Genomic DNA, 13063 nt, shown 5'->3' with positions numbered 1-13063 from the left:
ATCCCGGTATCTGGAAGGAACCTGGTATCTGGGATGATCCTGGAACGAAGGAGGATCCTTGAACCTGGGATGATCTTGGAACAAAGTAGGATCCTTGAAATTGCTGCGCTCCCGGATAGGCTCCTGATTTCATGAAGGATCCCATATGCTGGGGATAGGATCCTGCCGGCTGAAAGTGTGAGCCTGATGTCTGAGTCATTGCTGTTGATCCGAGGTGCAATCCTCTTGATTCTCCCATAATTTGCACGTCTGGAATTTCCGATGGCTGAGAAGTGATCATTGGAGTATCAAAGCTCAAGGATTTAGGCATCAGTGGGGAATGATCTTCTGCAGTTCTCCTTTGTCTTTTGAGATCTCCAATTTCCCTGAGGATCCTTTCATTAGTTTCATCCTGCCGCTGCATACGATCCTTCATCTGCAAAATCAAAGTAAATACATCACTAGTACTGGGAATATAAGAATTCATAGCAGAAGAAGATGGAGGTTTAGAGTTAGTAGGAGTTTGTCTCTTCTCAACATTCTTCTGGGATCCTGCTGGTGGAGGAGGCAGAGTGTTCTGAGACGAGGTGACTGCAGACATCGCCGTGGACATGTTTTTCAATGATGAAGCCATGTAATTCTTTTTAAATGATTTCGAACAGAAAGTTTTCTTATGAATGAAGCACCAATTGCCCCACGGTGGGCGCCAAACTGTTTTGGTCAAAAATCACACAAGGATAATGCAACCAAACTCTAAGTAAATGGGGAATGATGCTTGGTTTATTGAAAAAGTAAAGGATCACTTCAGTATAAAATATGCAAAGACACAATGATTTATACGAGGAAAAAGCCCTTGATCAATGTATGATCTCCCGCATAAAAAACCTCGGGTGATGGCAACTACCGATCACCAAACTTCAATATAAGAAAAATAGTTACAACTTCGGATGATAATGAGCTGAGTACAAGGATCACTATAGTTTCGAGTGTCTAAGCGTGTGAGAATTGTGTTGTGTGTTCTTCCGAATGAGGAAGAGTGTTATATATACAAGTGTAGGTGACCTATTTTAGGTAAAAAGACTAATAATCAGCTCATTACCCCTTTAGAAATAAAAGTAAATCTAGCCTAAATTATCACCCTTAAATCATGCCAAGTTTCCATATCCTTCACAACGTCCATCTCCGATTAAGCACATGCTATAATTGTAAAGACGTGTCCTTTAATTGTGATGCTTAAGAGCGGATCCTGCTAGATGTCCTGCAAAACAACATTAATTCAACGAAAGCAACTGTTAGCATGAGGATCCTATGATGGTCCGTGATCCTGATCCTGGAACTCTGCTGAGGATCACTATCTGCCAAAGAAACAAGGATCACTGGTTAGGATCACACGTGAGGATCATGTATTGTAAAAATCCAGCCCTAACACAAAGTTGTAAACATTGTTTATTATATGGAAGTTTGGTGATCGGTAGTTTCCATCACCCGAGGTTTTTTATGCCGGAGATCATTCATTGATCAAGGGCTTTTTCCTCGTATAAATCCTTGTGTCACTTGTGCAATTTTCATTTAAGTGATCCTTATCTTTGTTCATCATACCAAGCATCATTCCCCGTTTACAAAGAGTTTGGTTGCATTATCCTTGTGTGATTTTTGACCAAAACAACTATATCCTGCATAATATCCTGATAGAATATCCTGATAGGATATTCAGGTTAGTGAATATTGACTTATACCTGAATTTTGACTTACAAGGCCTCCAGCATCTGCTCCACCTTTACAGCGATGGCTGTGGTACTGCTGCACTCCACGAGGCCAGGATCAAACAGCTTGAGACTACCATTGCCGACCAAGGTGTTATTGCCGAAGTGAAGACTCGGCATTATGAGGACAAACTGAAGAAAGTCACCCAAGATGCTGAGGTCAAGCTGGCTACCATCCAAATGAGGCATGAACAGTCCATGGTTTCTTTCCGGGAAGGGATCAAAGCTTCTGCCATTGTCTCTCTGCTACAAGCTCGCATCAAGATGGCTTTCGAGGCCAAGGAGACAGGGCTTGAGTGCCCAGCCTGGCCGGTTGAATCCTGGGTGGCAAAGCTGAAGGAGCTTGGAGGCAAGGCTGTGCCATATCCTGCTAAGGCCGGTGAATCTTCTAAGTCAGCAGAGGTGGTGGACAAGGCTGGAGAGGAACAGGATGCTGGGACGGATGCTGGTCAGGATGCTACGCAGGATCCTGGAGCTGAGAAGATGGAGAAAGCTGGAGAAGATGCCGCTGTGTGAGGGCATTCAAGTGGGCAATGATGGATATTGATGCCTAGGCCGGAGCCCCTTTTTTAAATTTGAATGTTGGTTTGTAACCCCAAAACAATTTACTTTTTCTGCACTTTACTTTTCCTGCACTTGAACAATATGATGGCCAAAGGTGGAGGGATCCTGAGTTTCAGGACGAAGCCCTTGGTCACCAACGTTAGTATGCTTTACTTTTGGACAATATAACAGTTGGAGGTGGATGGATCTCGGTTTGAGACAAAACCTTCAATTGTTAAGTAAATATGGTAAGGAACTAGCGTGCTTTTGGTGGATGGACCTTGGTTTGAGGTGAAACCGAAAGCACAACTTTTGGTATGTTAATAATATGACTTTCTTTTGGCTTTATCTCCGCTGTTATACCTTTATTGTACGAATTTTATTTATGAAAACAGTTTTTGTTTGAACATTCTTGGGAACACATTGTAGGGGTATCCTGAGAGATATCCTGCTCAGGATACTGACGCATAACTTATTAAACCCAAATTATCCAAATAAAAAGGAGAGATCATACCAGAGATTCCTAAGGATTCAATTCGGATCTTCAATTATAGGAATGTCCCTAGTACACGCTTATAAGTTTGAATCCATCCTTTAAGTCGTATAATATATGTCCCCTGTGTTCAATATATTTGAAGACTTAGGAATGCAAACACAAGTGATACTTTAGCTTCACTGAGTACGTCCTGAATATCCTGGGACAAACCCTTAATATCCTGGGATAAACCCTTAATATCCTGGGGATAAACCCTGATTTTCATGTGCTACAGGCGAGAGTGTATAAACTCCAAGACTTAGAAAGGTGAAAACCTGTAAACCTTAGAGAGTATGAAAATACCCTTTTGTGAGAGAGGGTGATCAATCCTCATATACCTTTAGGAACCAGGATATAGCCAATAGTAACGAAATTGTCAGCCACTTTTACATGAACTGGTCCTGCTACCTTGAACTATCCCTAGATAACTTGCGCTCCAGGCGGGGTGTTTAAACCCAATTCGAGAGAAAGGTGAATACCTTTAAACCTGTGAAGGGATCAGGATCCCTTAAACGTGAGAGAGGGGGCCAATCCTCTAATATTTCGAGTTATCCCGAGTGTATATCCCGAAGCATATCCTGCAAAACAACCTTAAACTAAGGCGGGTGTTAGCTTGGCTAACACCCTTCCGATGCTTAAGTCAGTATTGGGTTCGAAAGAATAAATAAACTCAAATATATTGAAAAGAGATAGAATTCATACCAGTATGAGTTAGAAATTAAATTCTAAACTCACTTGAAATAAAGCTTTAGATGTATAGCATTCCAGGATCTTGGTAGCATATCCCCTTCCATATTCTTGAGTCGATAGGCTCCTTTTCCTGCCTCTGATTCGATCTCATAGGGTCCTTCCCACTTTGGAGCTAATTTTCCATCAGCATGATTAGTAGTATTCTGAAAAGCTTTTCTTAACACCCAATCCCCGACTTGAAACCTCATAGTCCTTATATTGTTGTTGTATGCTCTGGATATCCTCTGTTGATATGCTGCCATCCTTAGCTTTGCTGCATCTCTTGTTTCATCCACAATATCTAATTCTTGGCACATTGCTTCAGGATTCTACCCAGGATCCTGGAGATTGGATCTTGCCATAGGTATCACCATTTCTGTTGGGATCACCGCTTCTGCACCAAATACTAAGGAGAAAGGGGTTTGGCCAGTTGCACTCTTTATTGTTGTTCTATCAGCCCACAAAACAAAGGGTAGTTCTTGTGCCCATCTTCCTTTTTTAGCTCCTACTCTCTTTTTCAGGTTGACTATTATCTTGTTTGAGGATTCTGCTTGCCCATTTGCTTGAGGATGTACCGGGGTAGATGTGATCGTTTTGATTCCCCAACTCTTGCAAAATTCAGTAGTCCTCTTGCTTATGAACTGAGAGCCATTGTCACAGATTATCTCGGCTGGTACTCCAAACCTGGTCAGGATATTTCTCTTTATGAAGGATACTACTTCTTGGTCTCTAACTTAGACAAATGCTTCAGCTTCAACCCATTTAGAAAAATAGTCGGTCATTGCTAGCATAAAAACTTTTCCTCCTGGAGCTTTGGGCAACTTTCCTACTATGTCCATTCCCCACTTCATGAATGGCCAAGGGGAAGCTATAGGATATAATGGTTCAACCAGTTGATGCAATATGTTGCTATGCCTCTGACATGCATCACATCTTCGAGCGTATTCTGCAGCATCTTTCTTCATTGTCGGCCAATAGTATCCTGTTCTCAACACTTCTGAGAATAAAGATCTGCCCCCAGTATGGTTACCATAATCCCCTTCGTGTATATCCTGAAGCACTTCCATGGCCTCAGGATCCTTCAAGCATCTTAGGTATAGACCTGCAAGAGATTTCTTATACAAAGTATTATTTATAATGGTGAATCGTGATACCTTCATCCTAAATGCCTTAGGATTTTCGTCTTCAGGAATGTGTCCTTCCTTGAGATATCTTATGATTGGAGTCATCCAGGATCCAGTATCCTTCTCAGGATCATGACCAGGATCCTGAATGCTTGTTACCTCTTTATCCCGAGCTTTGAAGGGATCCATGGCAGGATACAGGATATGAAGTATCGGTATTTGGGTTCCCTACGGTATCCTGACTGATGATCCTAAGTTTGTCAAGGCATCCGCTTCAGCATTATCCTCTCTTGGTACCTGTTCAAGTGTAAAAACATCGAAATATCCTGCTAATTTTTTGAGAATATCGAGATATTCGATTAACTTCTCACCTTTAACTGCATAGGATCCATTAAAATGGTTAGTGATTAACAAAGAGTCAACATATACTTGCAAACTTTTAATATTCATGTTCTTAGCCAATTCTAATCCTGCAATCAAAGCCTCATATTCTGCTTCATTATTAGTGGCAGGAAATTCACATCTAATAGCCTGGGGTATTATGTCCCCCTGTGGCGATTTTAGTAGTATACCCAATCCTACTCCTCTAACATTAAAGGCACCATCAGTGTATAATGTCCAGGATTCTAAGGATTCTCTTAACTGCTGAACTTCTAGGTCTACTTCACCCTGAATATCACTACTGAAATCAGCCACAAAGTCGGCTAAAGCCTGAGATTTTATGGCATTTCTAGGTTCGTACACTAGATCATAGGCACTTAACTTTACTGACCATTTAGCCATTCTCCCTGACATCTCGGGTTTCCTAAGCACACTTTTAACAGTATAATTGGTTTTAACATGAATCTTATGTGTCTCAAAGTAATGTCTAAGCTTTGTTGATGCCATAACTAGAGCCAATATTAACTTTTCTAAATGAGAATATCTGGTTTCAGCATCTAATAAACTTTTGCTAACATAATAAACAGGATACTGCTGACCTTCATGATCCTTTACAAGGACAACACTTACTGCATTCCCTGATACTGCAAGATACAGGGATAATGGTTCACCATCCTCAGGCTACATTAGTAGAGGTGCAGTTGAGAGGTATTGCTTCAAATCCTGCAAGGCTTCTTCATGCTTCTCCCCCCATTCATACTTCTTATTTTTCTTCAGGATATCATAAAACTCCTTGCATTTTTCTGAGGATCTTGAGATAAATCTGTTTAATGCTGCTACTCGTCCTGTCAGTCTTTGAACATCCTTCATGTTAGAAGGTGATTTGATATCTAGGATTGCTTTGATTTGTTATGGGCTCGCTTCTATCCCTCTTTTAGTTACCATATATCCTAGAAACTTTCCTGCCCCCACTCCAAAATGGTACTTAGCAGGATTCAGCTTCATGTTATGCTGATCCAGGATAGCAAATGCTGCTTCAATATCCTGGAGATGATCCTCAGCCTTCTTAGATTTCACTACCATGTCAACGATGTACACCTCCATAGTGTCCTCCAGTTTTCTTTGAACATCATGTTTACTAATCTTTGATACGTTGCACCTGCATCTTTCAAACCAAAAGGCATAGCAGTATAACAATAAATACTTGTTGGTGTCATGAAGGCAGTATCCTCCTGGTCTGAAGGTTCCATCTGGATCTGCTGAAATCCTGATGATGCATCCATGAAGGTTAACATTTCATGGCCGGCAGTAGCATCTACCATTGAGTCAATATGAGGAAGAGGGAATGGGTCTTTTGGACAAGCTTTGTTTAGGTATGTGTAATCTACACAAACTCTCCATTTCCCGTTCTTCTTCTGTACCACCACTACATTTGTTAGCCACCTTGGAAACTTGACCTCTCTGATCATTTTCGACTTCAATAATCTGTCTACTTCTTCCTGAATAATTGCATTTCGTTCTGGAGCGAATTTCCTTCTTTTCTGTTGGACAGGCTTGAATGACCTGTCAATACCAAGCTTATGTGTTATAACATCCTTGGAAATACCTGTCATATCCTCGTGCTTCCACGCGAATGTTGACATCCTGCATTTCAAAAAATTAGTTAATTGGTCCTCAATATCCTGAGGGATGTTGGTTCCCACGAGCACCGAGATAACCGGATTATCCTGATCTAGGATATTTTTCTTTACATCCTGCTCCGAAGCCTCCGCAATATCCTGGGCCAGTATCTTTAATTGCTATGTTGCATTAGGCTTGGTAGAGGACTTCATGGAGGATGAGTAGCACTCCTTCGCCTCCTGCTGGTTACTATCTACTTTGACAACTCCCAGGGTGTAGGGATCTTGATGCACTAATGATAAGTTGACGGCACAACTTTCATATCATGGATCCATGGCCTGCCCAATATGATATTATAGCAGGATAAGGAGTCCATCATACAGAAGCGCTGTATCGAATTGACCCCTTCAACATATACTGGTAATTTAATCTCTCCCACGGTATTCCTAGCTTCTCCACTAAAGCCGACGAGTACAGTGGATTTTGAAGTGATATCCATTGGAGATACATTCATCCTTTTCAACGTTTCTAGTTGGATTATGTTGACAGAGCTTCCATTGTCCACCAATATCCTGCGTACAAAATGGCTAGCCATATATAATGTTATTACAAGAGCATCATGGTGAGGATCCTGGACAGTATCCCTGTCATCACTATCAAAAGTGATCACTTTATCAGCTGTGAGGGTCATCATCCTGGTTGGTCTTTCCCCGCTTTCGGCTTTAGCTTCCTTTGCATGTCTCTTGGCCGCAGAATATGAAGTCCCGCAAATGTTGGATCCTCCTGAAATAAAGTTAATTATCTTGGCATCCACAGCAGGTGATGTGCTCGTTCAGGATCCTTCTCAGTATCCTGACCCTTGTTTTTCTTTCTTCCCAGGAGATCCTTAAGATAACCTTTGCTCAGGAGATAGCTTATTTCCTTCCTCAGAGCGATGCAATCCTCTGTAGTATGTCCAAAATCCTCATGGAAGGCACACCATTTGGACTTATCCTTCCAGTCAGCCTTTTGTTGATTCTTTCGAGGCCACCTAACTTTGTATCCTAAACCCTGCATGGCGTGTGACAACTCGTATTTCCGAACTTATACATGTGCTTAATGTAACGTATGTGAACTTGGTGTAATTATTTGATATGCTAATTTAATGAATGTTATGTTTGATATGTGCTATGTGTAATATATGCATGTATGCAAACGAGCCCAAACGCACAACACTCACTCGATCGCACAAGCCCATTTGGGCTACACTCTTGTATTCGGATCAATGGGCAGCCCAAATAAGGGTTCGGCCCACTCCCTTATGTCGCATATCACTTAGGGGATAGGGTATACCCCTCATAATTTGCAAAACACGTTACACACAAACCCTAGCTCTCTTCCTCTCTCTCTCAAACTCGACGACAACACCTCCATCTCTCTCTAAGCTTTCTATTCGGAATCAATCTTTGTTCATCCTCTAATCGGTTAGTATGTTAACTACTTGCTTCCATGATTGTATGATTGATGATGCTTATATGATGATGTATTGTTATGATTGGTTCGAATAATATGTGATTAAACATGAATGAATGTAATCGGCCATATATGTATTTATTCGAATCCGAATGGTTTGATTATAGTGTTCATGAAATCGGCTTGCATATGTGTACTAGAAATTGTTCATGTTAATCGGATTTCATACTATAGATTTGGATTCGGATGCTTGAATTGATCGGCTGTGATGTGGTTGAACTCGGATGATATGTATAAATTATAGGGTTTAATCCGTTTGAATGTTGATGGGTAAATTATTGTTCATACTTTGTTCGATTAGGGTATGAGAAATTGTATGGAAAATGCTTGTTTTGATCGATTATGGATCATGTTAGAAACTACAATTGTGTTGATTGATAAATTTCAGTTATGGAAACTATTGTAATTGGTCAAAACGAATTGATTAAAATTGTAACTGATGTGCATGATTATTGGAATGATTTTTGGAATGTTTAAACTAATCGCACAAGGCTCCTGGTCGCACAAGATCAGGTCGTACACGATCTGATCTGATCGCACAAGGAGTCCAGTCGCACAAGATGATCCAATCGCACAAGGTGTCCCCAGCCGCACAAGGCTTATTGGATCGCACAAGTTGTAATATTTGTTTAACTGTTGGGCCGGGTGTACATGTTGGGTTGGGCTAGTTCTGATCGCATAACCCAATCGGATTGCACAAGTCGACCGGATCGTACAAGCTATCCGGATCACACAAGACCAATGTTTATTTGTTTGGGCCGTTGCATGTTGGACTGTTTATGCTTATTGTGGGCCGGGTACTATTGGGCTTCTAAGGGTGACTCGCACAAGGCAATTAGACTTGTGCGAGCCCAATCCCTTGAATCGTACAAGAGTGATTATGTTATGTAATTATCTGATAAAGTGTTGCCATGATCTATACGTGCTCGTAACATGTTAACTTGTGTGAAACTTACGTACACTACTCAAAACCAAAACCTGACTTGTATGGTAACCATGTTAGGACGTGGTTGACCACTAGCAGCTAACTTGACCTTTCTGTGTATCTGCCGAGCAAACCAAGGTGAGTTCAAACTCTTACCAAGGCATTGGGTTCCCAGGGTCGGGAATAGGTTTGGAAGATTTCTTATACTTAAGACATTATCGGGATTACGTACTTTAGGCCTCGGGAGAGGAAGGTTATTGATAAATACTGCTAGACTAGTGATACAAGTACTTCTCTTCGCACACACGCAGGGAATGGCTGCGATAATAGAACCAATCTTCGCACACATGCCCGGAATGGCTGCGAACCATACACTAAACTTCGCACACATGCCGGGTGGGCTGCGATACAAATATACCTAGTCTAGAATACTTGGGAAACTCCCACTAATCTTTGCACACATGCCTAAAGGGCTGCGATACAAATGCATTCGATACATGGATTGCTTAACGAACATACGATTTACTATTCTATCACGAACACTGAATAACCAACTGTGAACTCGCTCAACTTTGTTGTTGACTCTCTATTACATGCCTTGCAGGACCTTAGGTATACATGGAGCTTGCACGGGAGGCACAGTCGTTGTGGGACATGGATCGTGGATGCCATGCTAAAACATTTAAACATTTGAACTTATTACTTACATTGTGTTTACATTTATGCTTCCGCTAGACACTTAACATGCTTTGTTTTGAACACCTTTCATATTGTTTGGTTGATTTACACTTATTACTTATTATGTTCGATATGATTGGTGGCTTGATCCTGGTCATGTCACGCCTCCAAGCGGTGGTACTCCGCATGTGGATTTTTGGGGGTGTGACAGATTGGTATCAGAGCCATTCGTTATAGAGAACTTGGTTTTAATAAGGGGAAAACGTTTTGTTAAAACCAGACTATAACCAGAACAGTGCTCTCAACGATCCACAACGACACTTCGCTCCACGTGCAAGACTCAACATCCTAGGTAATATGGTTCATGTTTATATTGCCTACTTGCTAGACATAGAACTTTGCTCAGGGTATGCTTAGATACACATAACCACTATTGCTTGAGAACACTTGTGTGCTTACTCTCTTCTGTCATCGCACTTTTTGTGAACCTCTCTCTTACTTATGTTATCTTTGCTATGAAGATCATGTCTGGACGTATTAACATGACTCAAGCCCAGTTGACGGCTCTCATTAACGAACAAGTTGCTGCGGCACTTGCAGCCGCCCAAGCAGGAGGTATAACCTGCAGTTGTAACTCACACTAGGATCTCTAGATCCTATACTCCTAAAACCAACTCTTGTGTTTAACCTTGTCCTATTCTTATACACAATAGGTCAACACGCACAGCAACCTGTTTGCACTTTCAAGAACTTCACGGACTGTCGTCCTAGTACGTTTAGTGGCACTGAAGGAGCTGTGACAACTCGAACTTTAGACTCACTTTAATGTAACGTTACGTGTCTATGCGATACCTTGAACTAATGAATGTTACGTGAACTTTGTGAAAAATGTGTTGTGTATATATTGTATGTATGTATGTTTTGAACCGCACAAGGATCGCACAACACACACATCACCCGCACAAGGCCTTTGGGCCGTGTTACTTGTAATTGAGCTATAGGGCGGCCCAAGTGGTGGGTTCGGCCCATCCTTCCCTAAACCGAATGACACTTAGGGATGTTGTAACCATTCTCACTTTTTACCAAACAACCTACACACACAACCCTAGACGACTCCTCTCTCTCGTTTGCTTGGAACCCGACGGCACAAGATCCCTATTCGGATCACTCTTGTTTCTTCTCCAATCCGGTTAGTACTTGATATGTTGGTTGTTGTTTTGAATGTTGTTGATGAATCGGCTGCTATATGATGATGTTCTTGTGAGTATTGTTGCCATGATGTTATGAGATAACTAGTGTACTTGTATGAATATTGAATGGTTCTCGATGTGATGATGATCATATAATTCAGCTTGCATATTGTCGATTTAGAAACATGTAAATGCTAATCGGGTTGTATATGGTTGCGTTAGAATCGAATACTTGTAAATCGGTAGTATACATGTGCCATTAGATTGAATTATAAGAGTTGCTTAGATGTTGTCATGTTTGAGCATGATTAGGGTTCTTGAGAAAAATGATTAAAATATGCTTGTTTGATCGATAAGATGCAGATTATTAGTTGTTAATTGATTTTATGCATATATGGAAACATGGTAATTGATTGGCAGAATGTATGCTTGTAACCGAATACATGATTCTCGGAAATTTAAAGGCCGATCGCACAATTGTCCCACTCGCACAAGTGCAGCCGGTCGTACAAGGCTCACTTGTGACGGACCAAGTTTCTGGGCCGAGTATTATAGGTTGGGCCGCACATGCCTATTGCAGCCCAAGTCCACTCGCACAAGAGAACCTGAATCGCACAAGTCATATGTCTACTTAACTGTTGGGTTGGATAGTTAATTTGGGTTGGGCTATTTGGATCGCACAACCTAATCGGGTCGCACAAGATGATTTCATCGCACAAGTTATATTTCTTGTTAACTTCTGGGCCGCTCATGCATGCTGAATGTTTATATACTGTTGGGCCTTGAAGCCCAAGTCACAAGTGCAAACCCGATCGGATCGCACAATCCAATCAGGATTGCACAAGTTCGACCGACCGCACAAGATCACTACGTGCTGTTGGGCCGAGACTTTTATAGTTGAATTGTTATGATGTGTGGGCCGGGTACATTTGGGCCTAATTGTTCACTCGCTCGAATGTATGACATTAGTATACCGATGACTGCGTTGCCATGATTTATACGTGATAGTAACGTGTTAATTTATGTGATGCATACGTGTACTACCTTAGTCAAAACCTGACTTGTATTATAACCATGATAGGACGTGGTTGACCATTTACTAGCTTACCTGTACTCTTTGTGTATCTGCCGAGCAAACCAAGGTGAGTTCACACAGCCAAGGCATGGGATTCCCGGGTTGGGAATTGGGTTGGATATGTTGGATATGTTGGATATGGAATGATTACTCGTACTTACGCAATCACTAGACTATAGACCATCGTCCTCAGGATAGTCAGGACACGTTACGTAAATCCTGCGTAACCCAGTAATTGCCAATTGTCTCCCGGGTCGGGAGGACACGTTACGTAAATCCTGCGTAAACCCAATACCTTCTACTGTCTTCCAGGTCGGAAGGACACGCTGCGTAAATCCTGCGTGACCCTGTACGTATTCCTGTTCTCGGTTTAAGAAGAACACATGGTTGGAAATAGTCTAGTAAGTACCATAATGGGAAGCCCCGTTATAAAAGATAAACGTGAGAATCCCTCACCAATAGAATATTCTTGCTTGGGAAGCCTTATTAGATGAGCTTACGCATGATTATTACGAACTTACTTTCTGTGAACTCGCTCAACTAGTTTGTTGATTATTTGCTGCATGCCTTGCAGGACCTTAGGTATACTTGGAGCTTGCACCAGAGGAGAAGCGGGTCGTTGTGGACAAGAACACGTGAATGCTTAATAAATACTTTTACATTCACACATTGATACTTATGTTTTGGGTTTTACATTTAATGCTTCCGCTACATATACAATGTTTGGTTTTGAACATCAATTATGTCTATGATTATTATAAAATGCTATGTTTGATATAATTGGTGGCTTGATCCTGGTCAGTCACGCTCCCAAGCGGTGATACTCCGCAGGTGGATTTTGGGGGTGTGACAGGAGTAGTGGGACTCCTCCATTGGTTTGAGAAGCTCGAGTCGGTGTTTGAAATATGTGAATGCCCTGAGGCTCACAGGGTGAAATACGCCACTGGTACTTTGGAAGGAATTGCACTGACTTGGTGGAACGCACAAGTTCAGATTCTAGGGCTGGCAG

Source organism: Helianthus annuus, chromosome 11 (assembly GCF_002127325.2).
Source record: "Helianthus annuus cultivar XRQ/B chromosome 11, HanXRQr2.0-SUNRISE, whole genome shotgun sequence".
Lineage (NCBI taxonomy): Eukaryota > Viridiplantae > Streptophyta > Magnoliopsida > Asterales > Asteraceae > Helianthus > Helianthus annuus.
This window is presented reverse-complemented; position numbering follows the sequence as displayed.